The 25,005-nt window shown below is 37.7% G+C and overlaps 1 protein-coding gene across 4 annotated transcripts in view; it reads right to left on the bottom strand.

The window, feature by feature from the left end:
* TULP4 (TUB like protein 4) overlaps positions 1 to 25,005 on the bottom strand; it is a 258,249-nt gene that overhangs the window by 199,028 nt on the left and 34,216 nt on the right. For 3 of the 4 annotated variants that reach the window (XM_043964743.1, XM_043964742.1, XM_043964740.1), the window contains exon 2: positions 505 to 648. The gene's annotated coding sequence lies outside the window, so the exon portion shown is untranslated. The remainder of the gene's footprint in view (positions 1 to 504; positions 649 to 25,005) is intronic. The other variant, XM_043964744.1, reaches the window with a different exon arrangement.

Here is a 25,005-nt window from a genome sequence, read left to right as displayed (position 1 = left end):
CATCACTCCTGAATTTACTTTCTTCCAGTCATAACCACAAAGAAATGGTCAATAGTCAGTCCAGGAAATAAAAAAAGAGTTCAATTCATCGAACCCACTGAAAAAACAAAGTGCCAAAGACAGCACATGATCATACTCATGGTACTAAAAGACAGATATTCCCCCCCTCAACCCTGTCACCTTCTCATTTAGCGCATTCTTTTAAATGTAGAGGTATTTTGGGGACTTGATCTGTGCAGGATTTTTTTTTCCTCTTTTTGCAAACTTTCTTCACCCATGAAGACCATATGGAAAGTTGACCTTTAGTAATGTGTTTTTCTCCCTGGACTCCTGAGCCCAGTGTTGCCAAGCTGCCCCATCTGATTCTTAAATTTATTTTCATCAGTTGTAAAACTTTTGAGAGGGGGCCAAAGTGAGTGCATATGTTACTGTAAATGTGTGCGTATGTATATGTCCTTATGTATATATATATGTCTAGCTGTATGTAGTATTAAATATACATACGCGCACACAAACACAGACACACACACTTCTTCAGCCTGCCACTTGCAGTTGCTTCTGCTTTTCCAGTCAGTTGCCATGAAGGGTTAAGTCATTGAAGGATCCATACTAGTCACCACAGCTTTCAGCCCCAGGCTCCTTCCAAAACTGTAAAAAGAAAATGCAGACAAAAAGGTTATAGTTTCTTAAAATACTGAAAAATAGAAGCTGTAACTACATGTTAGTAATAACAAAATAAGCCCTATACTTATAGTTACTTACATAGTTAATATAGAGCTAATCTATTAATGAGTTAACAATCAAATAGGTTAAAAGGAGTTAAGGCGGAGACAGATTAGACACTATACTAGGAGCAAAAAGTCAGTTAGTTACTTATCAAAAATTGCCAATAGCTGGCTGGATCTGAAGCAAATTATTTTCACATTACATTTTTCTTGATTCTGAATCATAAATATTGTTCCTCTCTCTCTGGAATTCCACTTTCAGATTTTGCTCACTCTCAAACCCAAATTGCTTAACAAGTATATCTATGGTTCTAGGCACAAATCTACGCTGTTTACTCAGGAATTTCAATCATTATTATAGGAAAGTTTGTGAATAATTTTTCTGAGGTACCCTCACTCAAATGAGTCATGCTGGGTTTGTGAATTTAAAAAACAAAAAACTTGAAAGTATCCATATATTAAAATAGTAAATAAAATTCGCTCAAAGAATATGTGCATATGGAAAGGAAGAAAACCCATAAAACTAAAATTCATACCCTGATACATTCTAAAGTTACTATGCTAAAGTCACCAAACAACATTACTATGGCACAAGAAGTTAGAAATATATTTCTCAAGATGTGCTAATCCTCATTTAATAGCTACCACCCAACCAAATAGTTTAATATAACTTAAAATAGTACCATAAGTTTAAGCATAAAGTTTTTAAGCCAGAATTAGTTCAACTACACAGAATCAACTAAAAAAAAAGAGAAAGATTTGAGTTTGTTCTTTAAATTTTGATGACCAGGAACTGATTTTATATGTTTTTTAGAGAAAATATTGATATCCTATGCAAATAACACACTGGTATGATTGGGTCATGTCTTAGGTATGACAGAGTATGGAGTAACAGTGAAGAAGCTATTCTAACCAGAAAGAATCTGACAGTAAAACTTCCACTAATGCCCTGAGTTATGTAGGTCAATTCACTTCCATTCTCGGTGCCTCATTTTCCTCATTAAATGAGATATCTGTAAAGTGCTTAAGCAAGGTGCCATATCATAAGGTAGGCACTATATAAATGCTTATTCTCTTCCCTCATTAATTCATACAATGAGGACAATAACTGCTTAATCTTTCTCTTGGAAGTGAAAATACACATAACTAAATACTCATGAAATATTTTCAAAGATGGAAATGCAACTATTCCAGGTAGACTCAGAAAAAGAAAAATATGCTCTTTTGGATTGGCCCTGTGATTGCATTGGTACCGGGAAGTCCAGAACAAGAAACTTATTCAACTTGCTATGCAGAATAGCAATAGAGAATTGCCTACAGATTTGGTTAGCTTTACAAAGTCAGTGTGTCAGAAGCAGGATATGAACCCTTGTTGAAGTCAAGAACAGCTAGGTGTTGTGCTGGGTAGAGCACTGGCCCTGGAGATAGGAGGACCTGAGTTCAAATCCAGCCTCAGACACCTGACACTTACTGGCTGTGTGACCTTGGGCAAGTCACTTAAACCCCAATTGTCTCAAATATCCTGGGCCATCTCTAGTCATCCTAATGTATATCTTGCCACTGTACCCAGATGGCTCTAGAGGAGACAGTGAAGCTGGTGACTTTGCATAGCCCTCCCTCACTTAAATCCAACTCACTTCAAGTCATGATATCACCTCCCGATGTCATGGTCCTCTTCAAAAATGAAGTACAGAGGCAGCTAGGTGGTGCAGTGGATAGAATACTGGCCCTGGAGTCAGGAGGACCTGAGTTCAAATCTGGCCTCAGATGCTTAACAGTTACTAGCTGTGTGACCCTGGGCAAGTCACTTAACCCCAATTGCCTCACCAAAAAAAAAAAAGAAGTACAAACAACAACATGCCTTTGAGGCCAGCTTTCTATACACTCTGCCATCTTACCTCTCTTCAAAAGAACAAAAGCAAAAAAACAGAGTAGCAAATTCCTTGTTATAATTTTGTGGAAGCCTTCTGATCATTACACTGAGAATAAAGGAACTAACTTCTACATTCTGGCTTAACTCCATTCTAATCATTATTTCTTCTTTTTAGAGCACTCTTATATGGCACATAAAATGATAAATAAATGTTCATGAATAAAAGAACCTAGTATAGGTATAAGATGTATCAATTATACTTATGAGGCTAAGAAATTCTTTCCACTCGCTATAGCTCACACCTTCCATGAGAACTAGAAATAGATATGGGCAAGGTAAGAAGCCTAATGTTTAACACTGAAAAGAACAGAAAGAGGATAATTTTTTAAAATTCCTTTGAATAAATACACATATTTTAATGCAAAAGTCTACTTTTGGAGACTTCTGGGGTGAGCCAAGATGGCAAAGGAAAGGCAGTAAGCTCTCAAATTCATGACATGATAGCTCCAAAAAACATCCAAATAATGCCATAGGACAATGCCTGGAGCAGCAAAACCCACAGAAGAATGTGCTGAAATCATCTTCTAACTAAGAATGGCTTGGAAGGTCAGAAGGAGGGAGCTGCTGTGCTGAGACAGGAGTGGAGCCCAACCCCACAGTCACTCTGACACAGATCCAGTCCCAGGAAGGCCTCACCAGAGAAGCAGACCCCCAGAGCCTCTGAATCAGCTGACGCGCCAGTGTCGTCTGGAACTAAGCTCACAGTCCAGTGAGAGGGCTGAGCCCTGGGCAGGAGGGAGACTACAAGGGTCTATGATGGTGCTAAGGCAGAGCTTGGGCTTTTCACCCCTGCTGGGAACCAGGATGTAGGCCTGAGTAACAGTAGCCCAGGTGGGGGAGGGGCACAGGGTCGTTGGAGCTGACAACCACAACACACCAAGCTGGTTGATTAGCAAGTTGGTCTGGGGTCATCTAAGGACCAGAGAACAGGCTGGGCGAGTGAAGAACCTGTTCCTCTTTAAATCATACCACCTGGGACTTCTGAAGCTTGGGATACTGCAGTCTGGAAATAGTGCCCCACTTTAAGGACCTAAAAATCAAGTACAAGAAAGGCAAGATGAGCAGACAGAGAAAGGTGAGAACCATAAAAAGTTTCTTCAGTGATAAGGAAAATCAAGGTGCAACCTCAGAGGAAGATGTCAATGTCAGGCCCCTATATCTAAAGCTTCCAAGGAAAATATGAATTGGTCTTAGGCCATAGAGGTGCTCAAAAAGGACTTTGAAGATAAAGTTAGAGAGGTAGAGGAAAAAATGGAAAGAAAAATGAGGGTGATGCAGGAAAGACATGAGAAAAAAGTCAAGAGCTTGAAAAGTTAAAGTGACCAAATGGAAAAGGAGGTACAAAAGCTCTCTGATGAAAATAATTGCCTAAGAATTAGGATTGAACAAAAGGAAGCCTCTCACTTTATGAGAAACCAAGACACAATAAAGCAAATCCAAATGAATTTTTTTTAAAAAGAGGCCAATGTGAAATATCTTCTGGGAAAAACTGCTGACCTGGAAAATAGGTCCAGGAGAGATAATTTGGAAATTGTTGATCTACCTAAAAACCATGATCAAGGAAAGAGCTTAGACATCATCTTCCAAGAAATTGTCAGGGAAAATTGCCCTGATATCCTAGAAGAAGGAGCTAAAATAGAAATTGAAAGAATCCACCAATCACTTCCAGAAAGAGATCCCAAAAGGAAAACTCCTAGGAATATTATAGCCAAATTCCAGAGCTCTCAGGTCAAGGAGAAAATATTGCAAGCTGCCAGAAAGAAAGAATTCAAGTACTGTGGAGCCCCAGTCAGGATAGCACAAGATCTAGCAGCTTCTACATTAAAGTACCAGAGGGCATGGAATATGATATTCCAGAGGGCAAAGGAAATGGGATTACAACCAAGAATCACCTACCCAGCAAAACTCATCATAATCTTTCAGTGGAAAAAATGGGACTTTAATGAAAAAGAAGACTTTCAGATATGTGTGATGAAAAGTCCTGAACTGAATGGCAAATCTGAAAGACCTTAGAGAACCATAAAAAATTGAAGTTGGGGGACATACCTGGGATCATGCAGTAGGTAACTGTCTTGTGTTTGAGGCCAGATTTTGGCTGGCATCCTCCTGGGTCCAGGGTGGATGCTTTGTCCACTGTGTCACCTAGCTGCACCATGATGATATCTTTAGGGTTAAATTGAGGGGTGAGGGGGGCAACTAGGTGGCACAGTGGATAGAGCATTGGCCCTAGATTCAGGAGGACCTGAGTTCAAATCTGGCCCCAAACACTTAACACTTACTAGCTGTGTGACCCTGGGCAAGTCACTTAACCCTCATTGCCCTGCAGAAAGAAAGAAAATTTAGGGGCAGCTAGGTGGCGCAGTGGATAGAGCACTGGCCCTGGAGTCAGGGGGACCTGAGTTCAAATCCAGAATTAGACACTTGACACTTACTAGCTGTGTGACCCTGGGCAAGTCATTTAACCCCAATTGCCTCACCAAAAAAAATAAATAAATGAGGGGTATGGGGAAGGGAAGAGGTAGCATGGGGCGAAATCCTACATGAAAGAAAAGAGGAAAGGGCTTATGGAATGGTGGAAGAGATGGGGGAGGAGCAGGGCAGTAAATGAATATTACACTCCTCAGAAAAGGCTCAAAGACAGTAAACTCATCAGAGTTGCCTAAAGGAGGGATTAACACACACACACCCAACTGGGTAGAGTAATCTATTTAATCTGGGCAGTAAATGAGCCTAACACTGATCAGAATTGGCTCAGACCTCAATCTCATCAGAATTGGCTCAAGGAGGGAATAATATACACATTCAATTGGGTGGAGTAATCTCTCTAATCCTGCAGGAAAATAGGAGGGGAAGGGGATAGAGAGGGGCAAAAGAAGGAAGGGCAGATTGGGGGAGGAGACAGACAGAAGCAAAACCCTTTTGAAGAGGCATAACATGAAAAAAAGATGGATAATAGAATAAATATCATGGGGAAGGGAGTAGGATGGAAGGGAAACAGTTAACAATAGTACTCATGAAAAAGACAAAAGAAGGAAAAATTGTACAAAAAATATTTACAGCAACTCTTTGTGGTGGCTAAGAATTGAGAATCAAGGTAATGTCCATCAATTGAGGAATGATGGAAAAAGCTGTGGTATATGATTGTAGTGGAATGGTCTTGTGCTACAGGAAATGACAAACAGGATGATCCCAGAAAAACCTCACGAACTGATGTATAGTGAAGTGAGCACAAATGGGAGGACATTGTGCATAGTGACAGCAGTATTATTCAATGAGCAGTTGTGAATGACTTAACTACTCTCAGCAATACAATGATCCAAGACAATCCCAAGGGACTGATGATGAAGCATACTATCCACCCCCATAGAAAGAACTGATAAAAAGAGCACTTGTGGATTATACATATATAACCTGGTTGCTGTCTTGTGTAGGGGGAAGGAAAGGGAGGGAAGGAGGGAGAAAAATTTGGAACTTTTATGAAAATGAATGTTGAGGGACTGCTAGGTGGCGCAGTGGATAGAGTACTGGTCCTGGAGTCAGGAGGACCTGAGTTCAAATCCAGTCTCAGACACTTAACACTTACTAGCTGTGTGACCCTGGGCAAGTCACTTAACCCCAATTGCCTCACCAAAAATAAAAATGTTTGTTGCAAACAAAGTCTACTTTCAATGCCATGCATTTTAAGATGTCAAATCAGATATATTGCAGTTAAAATTTAAGGCCATTCATAGACAGTAAATCACACAGGGTATAATTTTCAAATACAAGAAATGTTTGAAACTTTAACTACACACACACACACACACACACACACACACACACATGCACCTGCATGGGCACGCGCATGGCCCTAAAAAGCACAGTGTTGGGGATGAAATGGCACTATAAATGAGAAAAGAAAATAACTACCAATCCTACAAATACTCCTAGATCAAGCCAAACAAAAATTTTTTTTAGTCTATTTCATGTGCAAGGCTCTATATCAGGTGCTGTAAGATATGGGATTACCTTCCATTCAATTCAATTTTCGATACCGACTTTTTTTTTTTTTTGGTGAGGAAATAGGGGTTAAGTGATTTGCCTAGGGTCACACAGCTAGTAATTGTTAAGTGTTTGAGGCCCGACTTGAACTCAGGTCTTCCTGACTCCAGGGTCAGTGCTCTATCCACTGCGCAACCTAGTTGCCCTTCAATTCAATTTTCTATGGCCTAATATTTCAAATTAAGAGCTATTTCTAGTTAAATAATTGCTTGCTATCAGCATAGTTTAAAAAAATAAACAATGATTTGGGGAGAAATATAAAAATCTAGATTAATTATACATGGTAAAAGTTTGGTTAAAGAAAATACATAATCATAATTTTAACATACCTCAGAGGTGTCACAGAATTGGGATAACTTCCTATAATTTAACACTTGAGAAAACATATTCAAAGAGATATCATTAAGAAAATATTGGGGGCAGATAGGTGGCACAGTGGATAAAGCACTGGCCTTGGATTCAGGAGCACCTGAGTTCAAATCCAGCCTCAGGCACTTGACACTTAACTAGCTGTGTGACCCTGGGAAAGTTACTTAACCCTCCTTGCCCTGCCCCCCCCCAAAAAAACAAACAAACAAAAAGAAAATATGACAAGCAAATCCAAATAGGATATGAAATGTCCAAAGATTCCTCTATATACTATAAATTACATATAAAATGTAACTAAAAATCATTATTTTATTAGAATCAATATTTTGTCAATCAAAATGATGCAAATAGCAAAAACGTCTAATTTCAGTTTTCAAACCAGGGATTTCTGTCTCTACAGAATTTATCTGTTAAGAGGAATACAGGGACATAACAGATCTAATTAATCTTATTGTATCTCAACAATTCTCTGTACAGTCTGAGATTTCAAAATTGTCCAGAGATAGCAGATTATTGGGGATGAAGTAGATCTGAGCAAAGAGGAGCAATCTGGAGATAAACTCAGGAAAGAAGCAAAAATCGAAGAGAAGCATCTTGAAAAGAATATTCTAGAAGCCTTAAGATAAAAAAGTTTCTGAGTATAGAAAAAAAAATTTAATTGAATTTTCTTGGCCAGGAATTTAAATTAAATCCACACTGCATTTCACTCAAGAAGTAACAAACAGCACACTGAACTGATATTATCAAATATAAGTAAAAGATATATTTATAACTACAAATGCTAAGTAAGACCTGTTTCTCTTGCTGGCAATTCACTGTGTATTCACAAACATAAACATGTTGTGAACTACTGATGTTTCTTCTGGCTGAAGTAACTATAATGACCTTGCTACTAATAAAGTAATCTCTTTCAAATAAATTTTTGACAATCCACAAATATCTACAAATTCCAGGTAATTCCATTTGGTAGTTACTAAATAGCTCCAAGTACTGGTTAAAGGCTAGTTCTAATTCCCCTTTGGAGGGTCTCACACTAAACATAAAACCTTTAGTCAACATTATCAGTCAGTAGAGAAATTTGCATATACTGCCAGCACAAAAAATTGACAACTCTTACAGGTCTAATGCTGAGGTCTAATAATGACGCAATATACTTAAATGACAGGCAGTGTGATAAAGTGTATGGAGTTGGTATCTGAATCAGGAAGATCTGGGTTCATGTCCTACTTCTGTCACATATTGGCTCAAAACCCCTAGCCAAGTCACTAAGTCAACCTCTTGATACCCTAGGCAGCTCTCTAAGACAGTTCATTTCAGAGAAGAGTCACTGATGTGATTAAGTCTCCTCACTGACATTTCCCACAATCAATGAAATCACAGGCCTAGTCACATAACCTAATCACATTGACCTGGAATGCTCTGAGAGCTACCTTAAAAACTAACTCTGGAGGCAGCTAGGTGGCACAGTGGATAAAGCACTAGCCCTGGATTCAGGAGGGCCTGAGTTCAAATCCAGCCTCAGACATTTGACACTTACTAGCTGTGTGACCCTGGACAAATCACTTAACCCTAATTGCCCCACCTCCCCCCCCCAAAAAAACAAAAAAAACCCTAACTCTAATCCTGAAAGCATTTCAGTGAAATAACTGAACAATCAGTGCAATACAAGCCACTTTAGTCCAAAAGATGTCTTCTTGAAATATGTATTTTTTGTTGACCAGGCTAGGGGAAAACAAGCACAATGCAGCACTGTTGGTGAAGCTTTGAATTGTTCCAGTCTTGGGACCCCTTGACCCAGGGATATGACTACCTGACATATGACCCAAAAGAGATCAAAAAAGGGGGGAATGGCTCATATGTATAAAAATATTTATGATAGCTCTTTTTTTATGACCAAAACCACCTGGGAACTAAGGGAGAATATATCTATTGGGGAACGGATAAATAATTTTTCCTTCCAGCTATGCTTCTTGAATTCAGCTTCCCCAAGACCACCCCCATCCTACTTTGCCCCCACAAAGCTCACATGCAGGAGACTCATCATCACAGAAATTGCATCAGCTTTGGCACTTTCACTCCATCAGGATCCTCACCTGCTTCTGCCCCTCTGATCGGAGGGCTGAGGAAAAAACTGTTCCCAAAGCTTCCATTTAGAGGACTCAAAGCCCAGCCAACTCTTCATTTCCCACTAGTTGCACTCCTTGGATTTAAAACTACACCATCATCATGTCCTTGCAACCCCTTACCCCACCACCAATTCTGTTTCAGCTTCCTTTTGCTTACTGTCTTTGACGTGAAGTTTTTCCCAGCCCCTCTTTAATGCCAGTGCCTTCCCTCTGTTAATTATTTCCTATTCATCCTGCATATAGCTTGTTTTATATATATTTGTTTGCATGTTGCCTCTCCATTACAATGAGAATTCCTAAGGGCGGGAATTTTCTAGCCTTTTTTAGCAAAATTCCTGGCACATAGAAGGCACTTAATAAATATTTATTGACTGATTCCTTCATTAGATTTTAAGCTCCTTGAGGGCAAGGATTGCCTCTTTTTCTTCTGTGTATCCCCAGTGCTTAACACAGCGCCTAGCACACAGCAGACCTTAATAAATGTGTACTGCATTACATTGCACAATATCATAAATTACGGTATATGAATGTAGTGGAATATAATAGTGCCAAAAGAAATGGGGAAAAAATGGACAGTTTCAGAGAAACCTGGGCCCTGTATGGATTGATATAGAGCTGAACCAGAAGAAAAATTTCTACAGTTAACAACATTATAAAGAAAAACAACTTTGAAAGACTTCAGAATTCTGATCAGTGCAATGGCAAACCATGACTCTAGAAAATAGAAAACAAAAAATGTTGCCCACTTCCTCCCAGGGAAGCGATGTATTCAAAGTTCAGAATGAAACGTACAGTTCTAGACATGGCCAATGTGGGAATCTGCTTTGCAGACCTTATGTTATAAAGGTTTTCTTTTCTTTTTTTCTTTCCTTTCTTCCTTTTCTTTTTTGGTTAAATGAAGGAAAGAGGAGGCTGGGAGTGAAAAAATATATAAATGCCTATATTTAAATCAAATCTCATTCTGCCACTGATTTATACATTCAAAGATGTATTCTTTAGGAAAAAAATAACTATTTACAAAACTACCACCACCTTTAAAACACTGAAAATTCTAGCATGATATAGGAATTAACTTTTAAAAAACTGTTGAGGTGTCTAGCACAGTACAATACACAAGGTATATTTCAGTGCTTACTGATGATCCACTGATTCATTTAGCATCTCTATTGGAGCTCTGCAAGCAAAGCTCTGCAGAATTCCACTCCCAAATTTACTTCCTACCATAAGACTGAAATGTTCATGCAAAGCTTAGTAAATCACAGTAAACTATGCTTAGTAAAGCATAGTAAAACACAGGGTTCTGACACAGTTTACATCACCATTTGGAAGATTAAAAACATTTGTTACCAATTAGTGTCTTTACTTACTAGATTTCAATAGTTAGATGCAAAAATCATTGTAACTGAATGTGGGGATGGAAAGGTAGGGCATGTGGGGAACTGGACATCAAAAATAGCTACCTGGGGGCAGCTAGGTAGCGCAGTGGATAAAGCACTGGCCTTGGATTCAGGAGGACCTGAGTTCAAATCCAGCCTCAGACACTTGACACTTACTAGCTGTGTGACCCTGGTCAAGTCACTTAACCCTCATTGCCCTGCTCCGCCCCCCAAAAAGCTACCTTTCTGGTTTAAAGAGAAGGTAGCAGCAAGATATGAGAGTGATGAAATCTACTGCACTAAAGAATCATAGTTCTAATCTATTTTTTTTAATTTACATTTTCATATACATGGATTTTTCAAAATCAATTAATCAACATAATGCCTAACATAAGCTAGGCACTGGAGATAGAAAGAAAAATAAAAGTTCCAGTCTTCAAGATACTTCGAGGAGACATGAACAACAAATTTGACAAGGATACACATACACACACAGAGTCAAGGGTAGGGTAAATGGTAACAGCAGCCTACAGGGTTCAGGAAAGGCTTCATTTAGAAGGTAGTCTGCCATAATACATTTGAAAGAAAAAAGGTATTCTAAAAGGTGGAGGTGAAATGGGAGTATATTTCAGGCATGTTGGACAGCCAGAACAAAGGAGTGGAAATGAGAATATAGAGATTCATGTGTGAGTGACAAGAAGATGACCAGTTTAGATGGACAGGACAGGTATGGGAAGGTAGGTTGGGATCAGATTATGAAGATCTTTAGGAGCTAAACAAAGAACTTTTATTTTTTTTTTCATAGATTTTATTTTTTAAAAAATAAAAGTATTTTGGGGGCAGCTAGGTGGCGCAGTGGATGAAGCACTGGATTCAGGAGGACCTGAGTTCAAATTTGACCTCAGACACTTGAAACTTACCAGCTGTGTGACCCTGGGCAGGTCACTTAACCCCAATTGCCTCAAAAAAAAAAAGGTTAAGGACAAAAATAAAAGTATTTTGGGCAGCTTGGTGGTGCAGTGGATAGAGCACCGGCTCTGGAATCAGGAGTACCTGAGTTCAAATCTGGCCTCAGACACTTAACACTTACTAGCTGTGTGACCCTGGGCAGGTCACTTAACCCCCAATTGCCTCACTAAAATTAATTAATTAATTAATTTAATTAAGTTAAGTTAAATTAAATAAATAAATGAATGAATAAATGAATAAAAGTATTTTATTATTTTCCAGTTGACATGTAGAGATAGTTTTCAACATTTGTTTATATAAGATTTCCAATTTCAAATTTTTTCTCTCTGTCTCTCCCTCCCCTCCCTTAGACAGCAGGTAATCTGATATAGGATATATATATATATATATATATATATATATATATAATATTAAACATTTCTGCATTAGTCATGTTATAAGAGAAGAATCAGAGCAAAAAGGAAAAACCTCAAAAAAAGAAAAACAGCAGCACCAAAAACAAAAGAAATAGTATGGTCCAATCAGCATCCATATTCCATAGTTCCTTTTTTTTTTCCCCCTGGATTTGGAGAGTCTTTTCCATCATGAGTCCAAAGAGCTTTTATTTTATCCCAGAGGTAATAGGGAGCCACTGTTATTGAGCAGGAAATGAACATGATTAAGACCTGCATTTTAGGAAAATCAATGACAACTATACGAATGATAGACTGTAAAGGACAGATACTTGAGACAAAAAAATCAACGAACAGGTGATTCCAACAGTTCAGGAGAAAAGTGAAGAGGCCTGAACTCAAGTCATGGCTGTGTGAGTAAAGAAGAAAATGAGATTTAGAGACAACTTGTTGGATATGTGAGGTAAAGGAGAGCAAAGAGTATCAAAGATAAAACAAATGTTTCAACATATTTTACATAAAGGGGGAAAACAGTATGGAAGTCTACATGCTAAGTAGACAAAAATAAGTCAGATCACAGCCACATATAAGTGGCTTGAAGTGAAAATAAAACGCAGATCTCCTTAATATACATACACATATTCAAATGTTCTTTTCACAAGAGTACAACACCACTTCTTTATTACAAACATGCCTCTTTTCATATCACTGAAAACTAAAGGAAAAAAATCCAAGGGATGTATGGACTTCAGGTACTTTTTCCCTCTAGAAAGAGAATATAGTTTAAACAAAGTACTCTTCCTTCTCTACCAGAGGGATCATCAGCCAGGAAAGATAAAGTCTCACCTAATAACAACCTAAATTTGCTTCTTTGTTACTTCTATCCAATGCTCCAGGTTCAGCCCTTTGGAATCAAATAGAAGTCTAGTCTCTCTTCAGGTACTTGAAGACATCTACCACAGTCCCCCCTCCCCAATTCTTCTTCAAGCGAAACATGCCCAGTTCCTTCAAATGATCTTCATAAGTGGCCTTAAACGGCCCTTTAGCATCCTGCCTTCCCTCTTCTGGGCCCCCACCCTCCAACTTAACTTATCAATGTCCTTCTTAAACTCTGACTCCCAGAACTGAACATAATATTCTACTGGACTGGGTGTTTAAAAAAAAAAAAAGCAGACCACACTACAACTGTAACTTTCCCATTCCTGGAAGCTAAGGTCCTCTTAACGCAGTCCAAGATCATATTAGCTTTCTCCCCTCCCCCCCCCCCCAGCAGCTTAGAAGTCTACTAAAATCCCCAGATCTCATCAGAATTGCTGCTTATCCACACCTCCACCATCTTATACTTGTGATTTTTTTATACCTAAATGAAATTTAGGTACAAAAAATTATCCTTACTGAATTTAATCTTATTAGATTCAGACTAATGTTCTAATGTCCAAAAGATAATTTTGGATCCTAACATCTACCATTTGCTATCCCTCTTAGCTTTATATCATCTGCAATGATCGACATATCACATTTTCATCCAATTATTAATTTTTTTAAAAGTTAAATAACACAGGGCCCAGCACAGATCCCTCAGATACAACACTAGAGACCTTCTGCCACGGTTTCATTGAACCTTAACACTCTTTGAATCCTATCATCAGCCAGTTCCATCTAATTGTATTACTGTCCAATCCACATGTCTCCATCACTTTTTAAATGTTTAATCAAAAGCCTTACTAATTTATAGGAAACTATATTGCAGCATTTCCTTCATGTACTAGTTTTAGTAATCCTTTAAGGAAATGAGGTTAGCCTGCCATGACCTCTAGACAATGAAACCATGTGAGCTCTTTGTAATTACCACTTCCCTTTCTAGATGTTCACCAAACATCTCTTTAGTGATCTGTTCTAAAATTTTCCCAGAATTTGAATTCAAGTTCACACACCAATGGTTTTCAATTGTGTTTTCTTCCCTCTTTTGAAAATTGGTCCTCCCCTCCAATACTATAGTACCCATCCCATTAAGTCTTTCAAATATCCAAATGTCTTATTGACAAATGGTTCTGCAATTTTATCTGACAGTTCTTTCAGTATCCAAGGACAGAATTCTTCTGGGACTCAAATTCATTGAGGGTAGTTATGTACTCTCTTAGTATCTCTTACTCTCCCTTAGTCACTTTTGATTTGTCATTTCTAAGCTAAGGGTCATTCTCTACAGAGAAAACAGAAAGACTGAAGTAACTCTGCCTGTTCTCTATTGTCAGTTATCACTGTCGCATGCATCCTAAGCAAATGTCCTAACCCTTCCTTGATCTTCCTTATTCTCCCAATATAGGTTAAAAAAAACACAACCAAACAACTTTTCTGTTGTCTTTACCTTCCCTTTTCAACCTCAGCTCATTCTGATCTTTATTTAGCATTTCTCATGCTATTTTTACAGGATTCTGTCATGCTTTTATATTCATCTGTTAGCTAGTCTTGGTTCCATTTCTTGTACATTTCATATTTAAATCAAGTTGGCTAGTGAGTTCCTTCTGCATCTACTTTGATCTCTTCAGACAAATCCTATTTTTCCTAGATGTGGAACAAAATGTTTTCTTTTTGTCTTCAGAATTTCATTCTTAAGCATCCCTCATTCCTCTTTGGCTGACATCTCCTGAACCATTTTTCTTCATGGGATCCTATCTATATTTCCTCTGAACTCCTTGAAATATGCTTTCTCAAAAGAAAAAAAAAGAAAAAAGAAATATGCTTTCTCAAAATCTAAAATGCAGGTAAATAATAATTAACATTACTATTATTCAGACTAAAGGATGTTTTCTCTTGGTCAACAGAATCAATATTCCATGGTTAATAGAATCAATACAAAGTCATCTGCAAACAAGAAAATCTGAGGGTATTCTCCATGACAGTTTGCTACCTTAGACAAAAATGTCACCCTGTTTTATACCTAACTAGGTATTACTAATCAAAAGGTCAAAGAAAGTTATATATGTAGTCACACCTTCAAGGAATTGTATATGACTTTAAACTTATATAGAAGATACCCTCTTGGAGATGCCTTTAAGGTAGCATTTCTACTCTACCAAATCAAAAGGTTGGGGGGGGGGGTAGCCAACAAATGAAAAGCACTATGGGAACTTGCATTCTCTATACTTATCTGTCTGATTTTATTTACAGTGAGAAGATTCATATTGATGATTGAGACCTTCCTCTAGTATTTCAACTATAGGTCACCAGTCAGAGATCTCACATTTATAGTAACACTCAAGCTGATGTATAACACAACTCCAACTTTTTTCCAAAACAGCTTTGCTCAGGGTACACAGAGTAATCAACAATGAAGAGGTAAGAAGAAAATTCTTCCCAGAATAGACCCCTTTCCCACTGGCCAGACTTTGAGTCAGTCCTAAACCCTACAGCCTAACCACTCCTAGCCATTTCCAAATCCTATCCCAAACAGCCACCTCTACCCTCAAAAAGATCCCATCACCTTGGTATCATGGCAAACGCAGTACTTGATTTTACCAAATACAGTGCTGTGGCTCACATTCCATAGACATGGCTGTTTCTCTCAACCAAACATAAATTGTTTTCTATGTAGTACCAGTTGTCTTTATCCAGTGACCAAGGCCCTATAATCACTCCAAGTTGACTCAAGTTTTATTCACACACTGTTGGGAGTTACAGGAAAATTTCTTAATATCTCTTTTATATTTTGTAATTAAATTCTCTGACTAATTAGTTCAACTCAAGTACTGAGGGAAAACTCCCTCCAGTACAAAAGGAAACTCCCTCTCTTACAAAAATTTAAATTACAAAAAAAGACCAAGAAACCAGCGGTCATTTAGTGACAGATAGGTGATCAAAGGATATGAAAAAACAATTCTCAAAAGACAAACTGAAAATTTAGTAAGCTTAAGAAAATTTGCTCCAAATAACTAATAATTAAGAGAAATGCAGATTAAAGAAACTCTTAAGTTTTCAATTAACAACACGTGAATTGGCAAAGATGACAGAATATTAAACTATTCAGTGTTGGAGGAGTTACAAGAACACAAGCACACTAATGAGAACTTGGACAACCATTCTGAAAGCAATTAAAAGTATTAAACCTTTTTTAAGTGAATAAACAATCCATGTCTCTTAAACCCACAGATTCCTCTGCTATACATATACCTCCCTGCAAGTAGGTCATAGACATGTTTCCAGATACACCAAATTAGCCTTCACAACATGTTTTTGTAGTAGAAAATAACTAGAAGCAAAGTAAATGTCCATCAATTAGAGAATGATTAAACCAACTGTGGTGTATAAATATGATGAAATATTATTGTCCTATAAGAAAAAAATATGAGAAATTTGGAGAAATATCAGAAGATTTACATGAACTAATGTGAAGTGATATAAGCAGAATCAAGAAAACAATATACATGCCCACTATAATAATGTAAATTGTAAGAACAATAAAATAAAACTGAATGCTGGGCAATTACAATAACCAAACATGATACCAGAGAACAGTTCAGAAAACACATCCTTCCCTTCATTTCTGAGGTGGAAGATTATAGATGTGCAAGACTACATATGATCACATCCACTTGCCTCAATAAGCTGAACCATTTTTTTGCTTCATTAAGGTAAACTATTTTTCCCCTTGTTACAAAAGAAGGCTCACTGGAGGATGGATATGTTCAGAAATATGATGTGAGAACAAAACACATTAGTTTAAGAAAAAAACAAAAAATAATAAAGCCTGTCAGATAGAATATTCTCCATTTAAGAAGGCAAAAATGTATATGGTAACAGGAATGCACAGAAAAATGATTTAAATAAAAGTTTGGGAACTAAGAGATATACTCCAATGTAAAAAAAAAATCACATACAAAACACTTCATTTTTGGATAATGGTGAATAGGCATTACTATTTAATAGAATATGTCTTACAATATTAATGAATACCATTACAATATTTAATTTAGTTGATATAATAGCATATTGGGGGCATTGTTACAAAGAAATTCACCACTATAAATAATATAACCAATTTTTCCAGTCTTTGTCCAGATACTAGCCAATACTATAAAGTAAAAATTTCAAATACCTGTCTATGAAAGGAAGTGAAGAGAACAATTATTCATTAAGTGCCTACTATATGCCATACTCAATACAAATTTAAGCCTCACAATAACCCCAGGAAAAAAGATGCTATTGAGGAAATTGAGGCAAACAGGGGTTAAATGACTTACCAGGGGTTACACTGCTAATATGTATCTGGGCTGGATTTGAACTCAGGTCTTCGGATCCCAAGTCAAGCATTCAAACTACTGTGCCACCTAGCTGACATTATGAGTATGCAAGACAAAGCATAAGATTGTTTTGCAATAAAGAAACCTCATCTCAATCATAAGTTAATAAATTTCTCTTCAAGATAGGATTTTTGCTGACTTACTGACTGTTAGATAGGGGCCAAGCCAACAAACTTTTGCTCCATCCTTAGCAACACCTTATGCCTTCTACCAAAAAAAAAATCCATAGGTAGTAGAGCTAAATTCTGATTCTTTTTTTTCCATTTGATGCTTCCAATCTTTTGGAATCCACTTTCATCCAGCTGAAACACCAACATATTATTACTATGGTACTCACCAGCAGGTTCCTCCCCTCTTCTGATTAATCTACTTGCCTTAACCTTATCTTGTGAGTGATCTCTTCAAGCAGTATATGAGATGAGAAAGAGAAAGGGATATGGGGCAATAAAAAGAGCCACTTGACCCCAAAATAAACACTCTACATTTTAATGTAAGAGTTTTCATTTTGAAATACTATCTATTCACAAAAAAAGTTTCCAATGTCAATGGAGTTTTTCTATGTATGTGTTAGCATTATCTGGTTATATAAAACAAACTTTCTCTAAGTTTTGAAAAGTTTGAATGATTCTCAACACTTGGGAACTAAGAGTGCCTAAAATAAGTTGTACCTAAGAGTGCCTAAAAATATATTAGACTGTAGTGGTCAATTACTTTAGGTTTTATTCTGAGGATTCCTAATGCAGCTTGGTTCTTCTATTATAGTGCTGTTTGCTAAACAGTTGCCTGAGCAGGGATGGATTCAGGTGAATACTGTTTCATGTTTGGAAATTAGGAACTAAGTATGTCATCCTACAAACTACATGGTAGCTGAGCACCAAGTCATGGTATGCTACTACAACCCCCTCTAGTTACATGGAATGTACTGCAATACCCAGAAAGGAGTGGATAGCCTTTAACTATGTGTGGATGAAGTAAATCACTGTGCATTAACAAAAACAAACAAACAAGAGATACAAAGAGAGTTCTTCAGGAAGGTAAGTGGGGAAAAAACTTTGTTAGCAAGATTTCTTTAATAAAAGTCTCATGTAAACATAGTGGTGTGATAAAATAATGGGATTTAGCAGATACTCAAAGACCCACCTGGAGATTAATCTAGACTGAATGAATCAAGTGAGAGTGATTGAATGCTGATTAGCCTACTTCAAGTTAACTGGATTGTAAGCACACCTGGCTAGCCCTTAATGGATTTGGAGGATGCCAGGACACCAACCAATCAGCATGAAGCAGTGCGTAAGGACTGCCTCTGTTCCAGACCTATAAAAAGCTTCCACAATCAGTTTGCTGGGGAGTTCCTGATTAAAGCAGGCTTGTGGAGGAGGACTTGAGGAAGAACCCGACCAGGCTGGAACTCTAGGCTAGATAGACCTTTTATTAACTTTCTGAACTCCATGTTAATACCTGTATGCTTTAGTAAATGTTTAATGCCCAAAGACTGGTGCTGAAGCTTCTAATTTAAGGCGATCACACATTTGGGGGAGGGAGGAGGTGGTCAATACTGGCCATTTGTTTTATTGGACTATATATGTGTGTAAGAAGGGGTTTGCTTTTCTTGGTTTCTCAATTGTGGAAGGGTGGAGTGGGAGAAGTGACAAAGAGAGTAGGTGGATCTTTGAAAAAAAATTAGTTTAAAAAAGTGGACATTTCAAAGACATCTCAAATTCAGCATGATCAAAACACATTTTCCACTAAATGCCCCTTTTCCAAACTTCATTACTGTCAAAGACATCACTATCCTTTCAAGAACTCAGGTTCACAGATGGGTGATTATTTAACTCCTTACTCTCTTTACCCTCACATATCTAATTGTTAAATCTTGTCATTTCTATCTCTACAACATCTCTCCCCTGATTCCTTTTTTCTGTTTACACAGTTAACTATCTTAGTTGAGAGGTTCACCACCTCTTGCCTAGATTTTTCAACAGTTTCCTAATTTTCTCATGTCCTTCCCTTCTCCAAACCATTCTTCACACAACTGCAAAGTGATTTTCCTAAAATATAGATTTCATCATATCACTCTATTCAATAAACTCCAGAGGCTCCTTACTTCCTCTAGGACTGACGTTTTAACCATGGTCCATGGAGAGATTTCAAAGTGTCCATGAACTTGGATGGGAACAAAATAACTTCTTTATTTTCAATACCCTCAAACTGAAATTTAGTATTTCCTTTAGTTATGAACATAAGCACCAAACACTATTCTGAGAAGAGATCCATAGACTTCACTAGACTTCCAAAGGGATCCATGATGCCAAAAATAGGGTAAAAAACCCTGCTCTAAGATTAATATAATGTTTGGGTTTTAAAACCCTCAGAACCTGGCCCCAACTTACTTTTCCAGACTTACACATTACTCCTCCCTCATCTACACTTCAGACAAACTCTCTCTTGCTATTCCTCATAAGTAATACATGGCATCTCCTTTCTCTATGTCTCTGCACAGGCTGTCCCTCATGATGAGAATGTACTCCCCTCATTTTGGCCTCTTATAATACTTTGCTTCTTCAAAACTCTAAGGTAATACCTTCTATATAAAGCTTTCCCCATCCTCCCCAAGAACTACTTCTCTCCCCACAAAAAAACTGAACTAGTATTTATCTTGCATATATTTTGCTTATACTGATTTATGCATATATTGTTTCTCACAAAAGAATGCCAACTCCTTGAGAAACAAGCACTGTTTCTTTTTATCTTTATATTTCAGGACCTAGTAGCCTTCTCATTCTAGAAGCCTTTTTACTCCCTCTGCCATGCCATTTCTTTTGAGGGGCCCTATTCTAGGGATAACAAGTTCAGGCCTGCCATGCTTCATTCCCCGCCAGCCTGTACTTCAGACTCTTATTTGGGGGGGGGGGCCGGTAAAGCAATTGGGGTTAAGTGACTTGCCCAGGGTCACACAGTCTGAGGCCGAATTTGAACTCAGGTACTCCTGAATCCAGGGCCAGTGCTTTATCCACTGCACCACCTAGCTGCCCCAGACTCTCTATACTTTAATACCATACTCACCCTTCAGTGATAAGATATCTTTTCCCCAGACCCCTTCAGTTCCTACACCATTAGAATATAAGCTTCTTGAGCATACCAAGTCTTCTTTTTTGCTGATATTTGTATCCCCAATGCTTAGCATAGTGCCTGGCCTTTATTCTTGTTTGGTTTTTTGGGTTTTGCGGGGCAATGGGGGTTGTGACTTGCCCAGGGTCACACAGCTAGTAAGTGTCAAGTGTCTGAGGCTGGATTTGAACTCAGGTACTCCTGAATGCAAGGTCGGTGCTTTCTCCACTGTGCCACCTAGGTGCCCCGCCTGGCCTTTATTCTTAATAAATGTCTGTTGCCTTTCCTTGCCCTTTGAGGCCAGGGCTCTTTTCCTTTTATTTTTGTATTCCCAATCCCTTACACAGTAACTAGATTAGAGCAAGCATGTAATAATTTCTTGTTGATTGACTGACTGAGAAATATTGACCCAACAGATTTGTCTCTCCATTTCTAGAACATTCACTCTTATGCAATGTTCCATCAAACTTAGATTTTAGAAGAGAAATAATGTATTCTCTCATAACAAGTGCTCAGCATATTCAGCATACTGGCATTTTCAAATCAATCAACAAAAAAGTATCTGTTAAGAACCTTCTTTTATAGTCCCTGTACTGAAGGAGTTTACAATATCAACGAGGAGACAAATATATCAATATAAAGGAAATAATGAGAGAATAATTAAGGATGGCACTCATCACACAAAAGAATCTTGCAAAGGGAGCAGAGAATAAGATAAAGAGAAATATAATGACTACTGACTTTAATGCTTGTTAAATACTTTTTATATATTAGTTCATTTGAACTTCACAACAATCCTATTAGGTAGCTACTATAAAGCATTGCTAGCATTGCCATTTTTTACATGAGTAAACTACGACTTCAGAAGGTAAAATGACTTCCCATTGGTCTATGTCAAAAACAAAATTTGAACATGAGTCTTCCTGATTACAAGTCCTGCACTCTACCTACTACAAAACATTGTCTATGAATAAGTCAGTGAAGGGGAAGCTAGGTGGCGCAGTGGATAGACCATCAGCGCTGGAGTTAGGAGTACCTGAGTTCAAATCCAGCCTCAGACACTTAACACTTACTAGCTGTGTGACCCTGGGCAAGTCACTTAACCCCAATTGCCTCACCAAAAAAAAAAAAAAAGTCAGTGAAGAAAAACTTATTAAGGGTCTACTCTGTGATACAGGTACTGTTGGAAGCTGAGGACAAAAAAATGGAAAGATGATCCTCAGAGAGTTCACTTTCTATCATAGAAATACATGGTAAGAACAAAACCAAGGCAACCAAAATTATAAGGAAAGCAAAAAACTGGGAAAAAATTTAGAAATAAGTTTCTCTGATAAAGGTCTCATTTCTCAACTATATAGAGAATTGAGTCAAATTTATAAAAATACAAATCATTCCCCAATTGATAAATGGTCAAAGGATATGAACAAGTAATTTTCTGACAAAGAAATCAAAGCTATCTATAGTCATATAAATGTTCTAAAACATTACTGATCAGAGAAATGCAAATTAAAACAACTCTGAAGTACCACCTCACACCTCTCAGATTAGCTAATATGACAAAAAAGGAAAATGATGGATATCGTAGGGGATGTGGGAAAACTGAGACACTAATGCACTGTTGGTGGAGTTGTGAACTGATCCAACCATTCTGGAGAACAATTTGAAACCATGCCCAAAGAGCTTAAAAAAAAAAAACAACAAACAACACACCCTTTGATCCAGCAATACCACTGCTAGGGTTCTATCCCAAAAACATTCAAAAAAGGGGGAAAGGACCTATTTGTTAAAAAATATTCATAGCAGCTCTTTTTGTGGTGGCCAAGAATTTGAAACCAAAGGGATGCTCATCAATTGGGGAATGGCTAAAGAAGCTGTGGTATATGGTTATAATGGAATATTATTGTACTATAAGAAATGACAAGTAAGATGATTTCAGAAAGGTCTGGAGAGACTTGTATGAACTGATGTATAGTGAAGTGAACAGAACCAGGAAAATGTTGTGCAAAGTGACAGCAATATTGTTTGATGAAGAACTGTGAATGACTTAACTATTCTCAGCAATACAACGATCTAAGACAATCCCAAAAGACTAATAATGATGCATACTGTCTATCTCCACAGAAAGAACTGATGTTTACTAAATACTGAAGTATGCTATTTCTCATTTTTTTCTTTTATTCAAGTCTTCTTGTACAAAATGACTAATATAGAAATGTTTTACATAATTGCACATGTATAACCTCTATCTGATTGCTTGCCATCTCAGGGAGGAGGGAAGGGAAGGGAGGAATGGATAGAATTTGGAACTCAAAACTTTAAATAAAAATGTTTATTAAAAATAAAAAAATACGTTGATGATGTCAGAGTGACCACACTAATACCAAGACAAGATAAAAGAATACAAAGACAGCTATATAAACATTCATAAGCTTAGAATACATAAAATACTCATAGTAGAACTATCAATAAGATAAGTAGTATGTGTTTTGTAAAATTGAAGTGAAGAATGCTGGAAGTTAAATGCTTACTTCCAGTATGGGAAAGTGTTTTTTCCCCCAGTCGCAGGGTAAGGGAGTAATGTGAAAGATGTAATATTTGGGAACAATTTTATAGGAAGGAAGGAGTTGTATGAGCATAGGGAAAGTTATAAATCAATAATAAATATATGGTATGTGAGTATGAATGGAAGGAAATGAAAAATGTTTTCAAATGAAGAGCCTTGACAAATTAAAAGGGCCATGGATATAGTGTGGAATCTTCACAAATTTGCTGTGAAAATGAAAAGGAATGGGAAGGGGAAGGAACCTGGGAGACAGTATTAAGAATCCACAAGAAAGGGGCAGCTAGGTGATACAGTGGATGAAGAACCAGTCTTGGATTCAGGAGGACCCGAGTTCAAATCTGGCGTTTGACACTTACTAGCTGTGTGACCCTGGGCAAGTCACTTAATCCTCATTGCCCTGCCCAAACAAACAAAGAACAAAAACAAAGAATCCACAAGAAAGGAAAAGTAGGAAGTGTAAAACCTAACAGTTATTATCCTCCCAATTATTAAAGCTTAACCTCACCTCCAATGAAATTAATTTGTATTTACCTATATAAATTTTGTATTTACATATGTGTACATGTTGTTACCCTCAAGAGAAAGTCAAGTTTCTTGAAGACGTGGTCTGTTACAGATCTGGTACTTAATAAATGACTACTGAATTGAACTGAGTGACAAGGACAAGGAGGAAGACTTTATAATAATAAGTCAAGCAAGACAGGTTGTACTTTGTGAAATGCTAAGGGTTTTAAGGTACACTTTGCTCATTTTTATGTTTGATTGTTTTTGTTGATGGTTAAATTTATAATTTTAAAAGACATGTTAAAAAATCCAAGCAAAAGGGGCAGCTAGGTGGCACAGTGGATAAAGCACTGGCCCTGGATTCAGGAAGACCTGAGTTCAAATCTGGACTCAGGCACTTGACACTTACTAGTTGTGTGACCTTGGGCAAATCACTTAACCCTCATTGCCCCGCACAAAAAAAAGGAGAGAGAGAATGAGGAGGGAGTTAAGTGTTGTAAAGAATTAATTGTTATTTGAGGTTTTTATAACCCCATCTTTTGGCTAGAATTAAAAAAAAAAAAACCTTGGCGCACACACTGGCCTCTGGGACTCCGCAAATGGCATGGTGCTCCACCCACTGGTTGTAGCCATCACTATGGCACTGGCACCTCATGTCATCACCACTCACTGATGTCTACATGGGCCTGGCAAAATTATAATGATCGCAGGCCCAGTGAGGGCAGTCATGTGACTGTCAGAGCAGCCAGCCAATTGGCTGGGGGCTGTGTGTGGTCAGCCTGGGGTCAGCTGGGAAGAAGGGAGATTTTTTTCTCCATTCTAGCTTGAAGCTGGAAGGTGACAGGATGCTGCTGTGTGTTCTCAGCTGATTCCTGGGCGGTTGTGTTGTTCAGGTTGTATAATTTCCCTTTCCCCATTTTATTTCCTTTCCCTTGATCCTACTGATCCTGTTTATGTTTTTTTAAGTTCGTTCTTGTTAAATAAATCCTGCTCTGTTTTGAGGGAGGCTGCCGGTCTCCTTCCTTGCCCCAGTATTGCAGCGAACCGCTTAGCTAACACTCCCCAATTAAAAATTGATCCCCACAGTTTAAAGGAATAGTGAAAAGCAAAATGAAGTTCAGTTTCAAATGGCAGATAATATTAAAAGGGATAAACAGAGAAATGAAAATATAGTTAAAGGCATAATATACTATGAAATAATACTAATACCTAATATGTGCACAGAATGGTAAATTAAAGGAAAAATTGAAATAAAAAGCAAAACATTAATAGTTGGGGAACACAATGTACCCCCTTTCAGACCTAGACAAAGATAAAGAAAAATAAATTGGGGGCAGCTAGGTGGGGCGGTGGATAAAGAACCAGCCTTGGATTCAAGAGGACCTGAGTTCAAATTTGGCCTCAGACACTTGATACTTACTAGCTGTGTGACCCTGGGAAAGTCACTTAACCCTCATTGCCCCGCCCCGCCCCCCCAATCAAATAAATCCTTGAGCAATCTAATCTCTATTCCTTTAAAAAAAAAAAAGAAAGAAAAGAAAAATAAGTTAATGATCAGAATAAAACTTTAGTTAAATTAGATATGATAGATCTTTAGTAATT

Source organism: Dromiciops gliroides, chromosome 4 (assembly GCF_019393635.1).
Source record: "Dromiciops gliroides isolate mDroGli1 chromosome 4, mDroGli1.pri, whole genome shotgun sequence".
Classification (NCBI taxonomy): domain Eukaryota; kingdom Metazoa; phylum Chordata; class Mammalia; order Microbiotheria; family Microbiotheriidae; genus Dromiciops; species Dromiciops gliroides.
The sequence above is the reverse complement of the archived record's forward strand: the minus strand, read 5'-3'. Positions and strand labels throughout refer to the sequence as shown.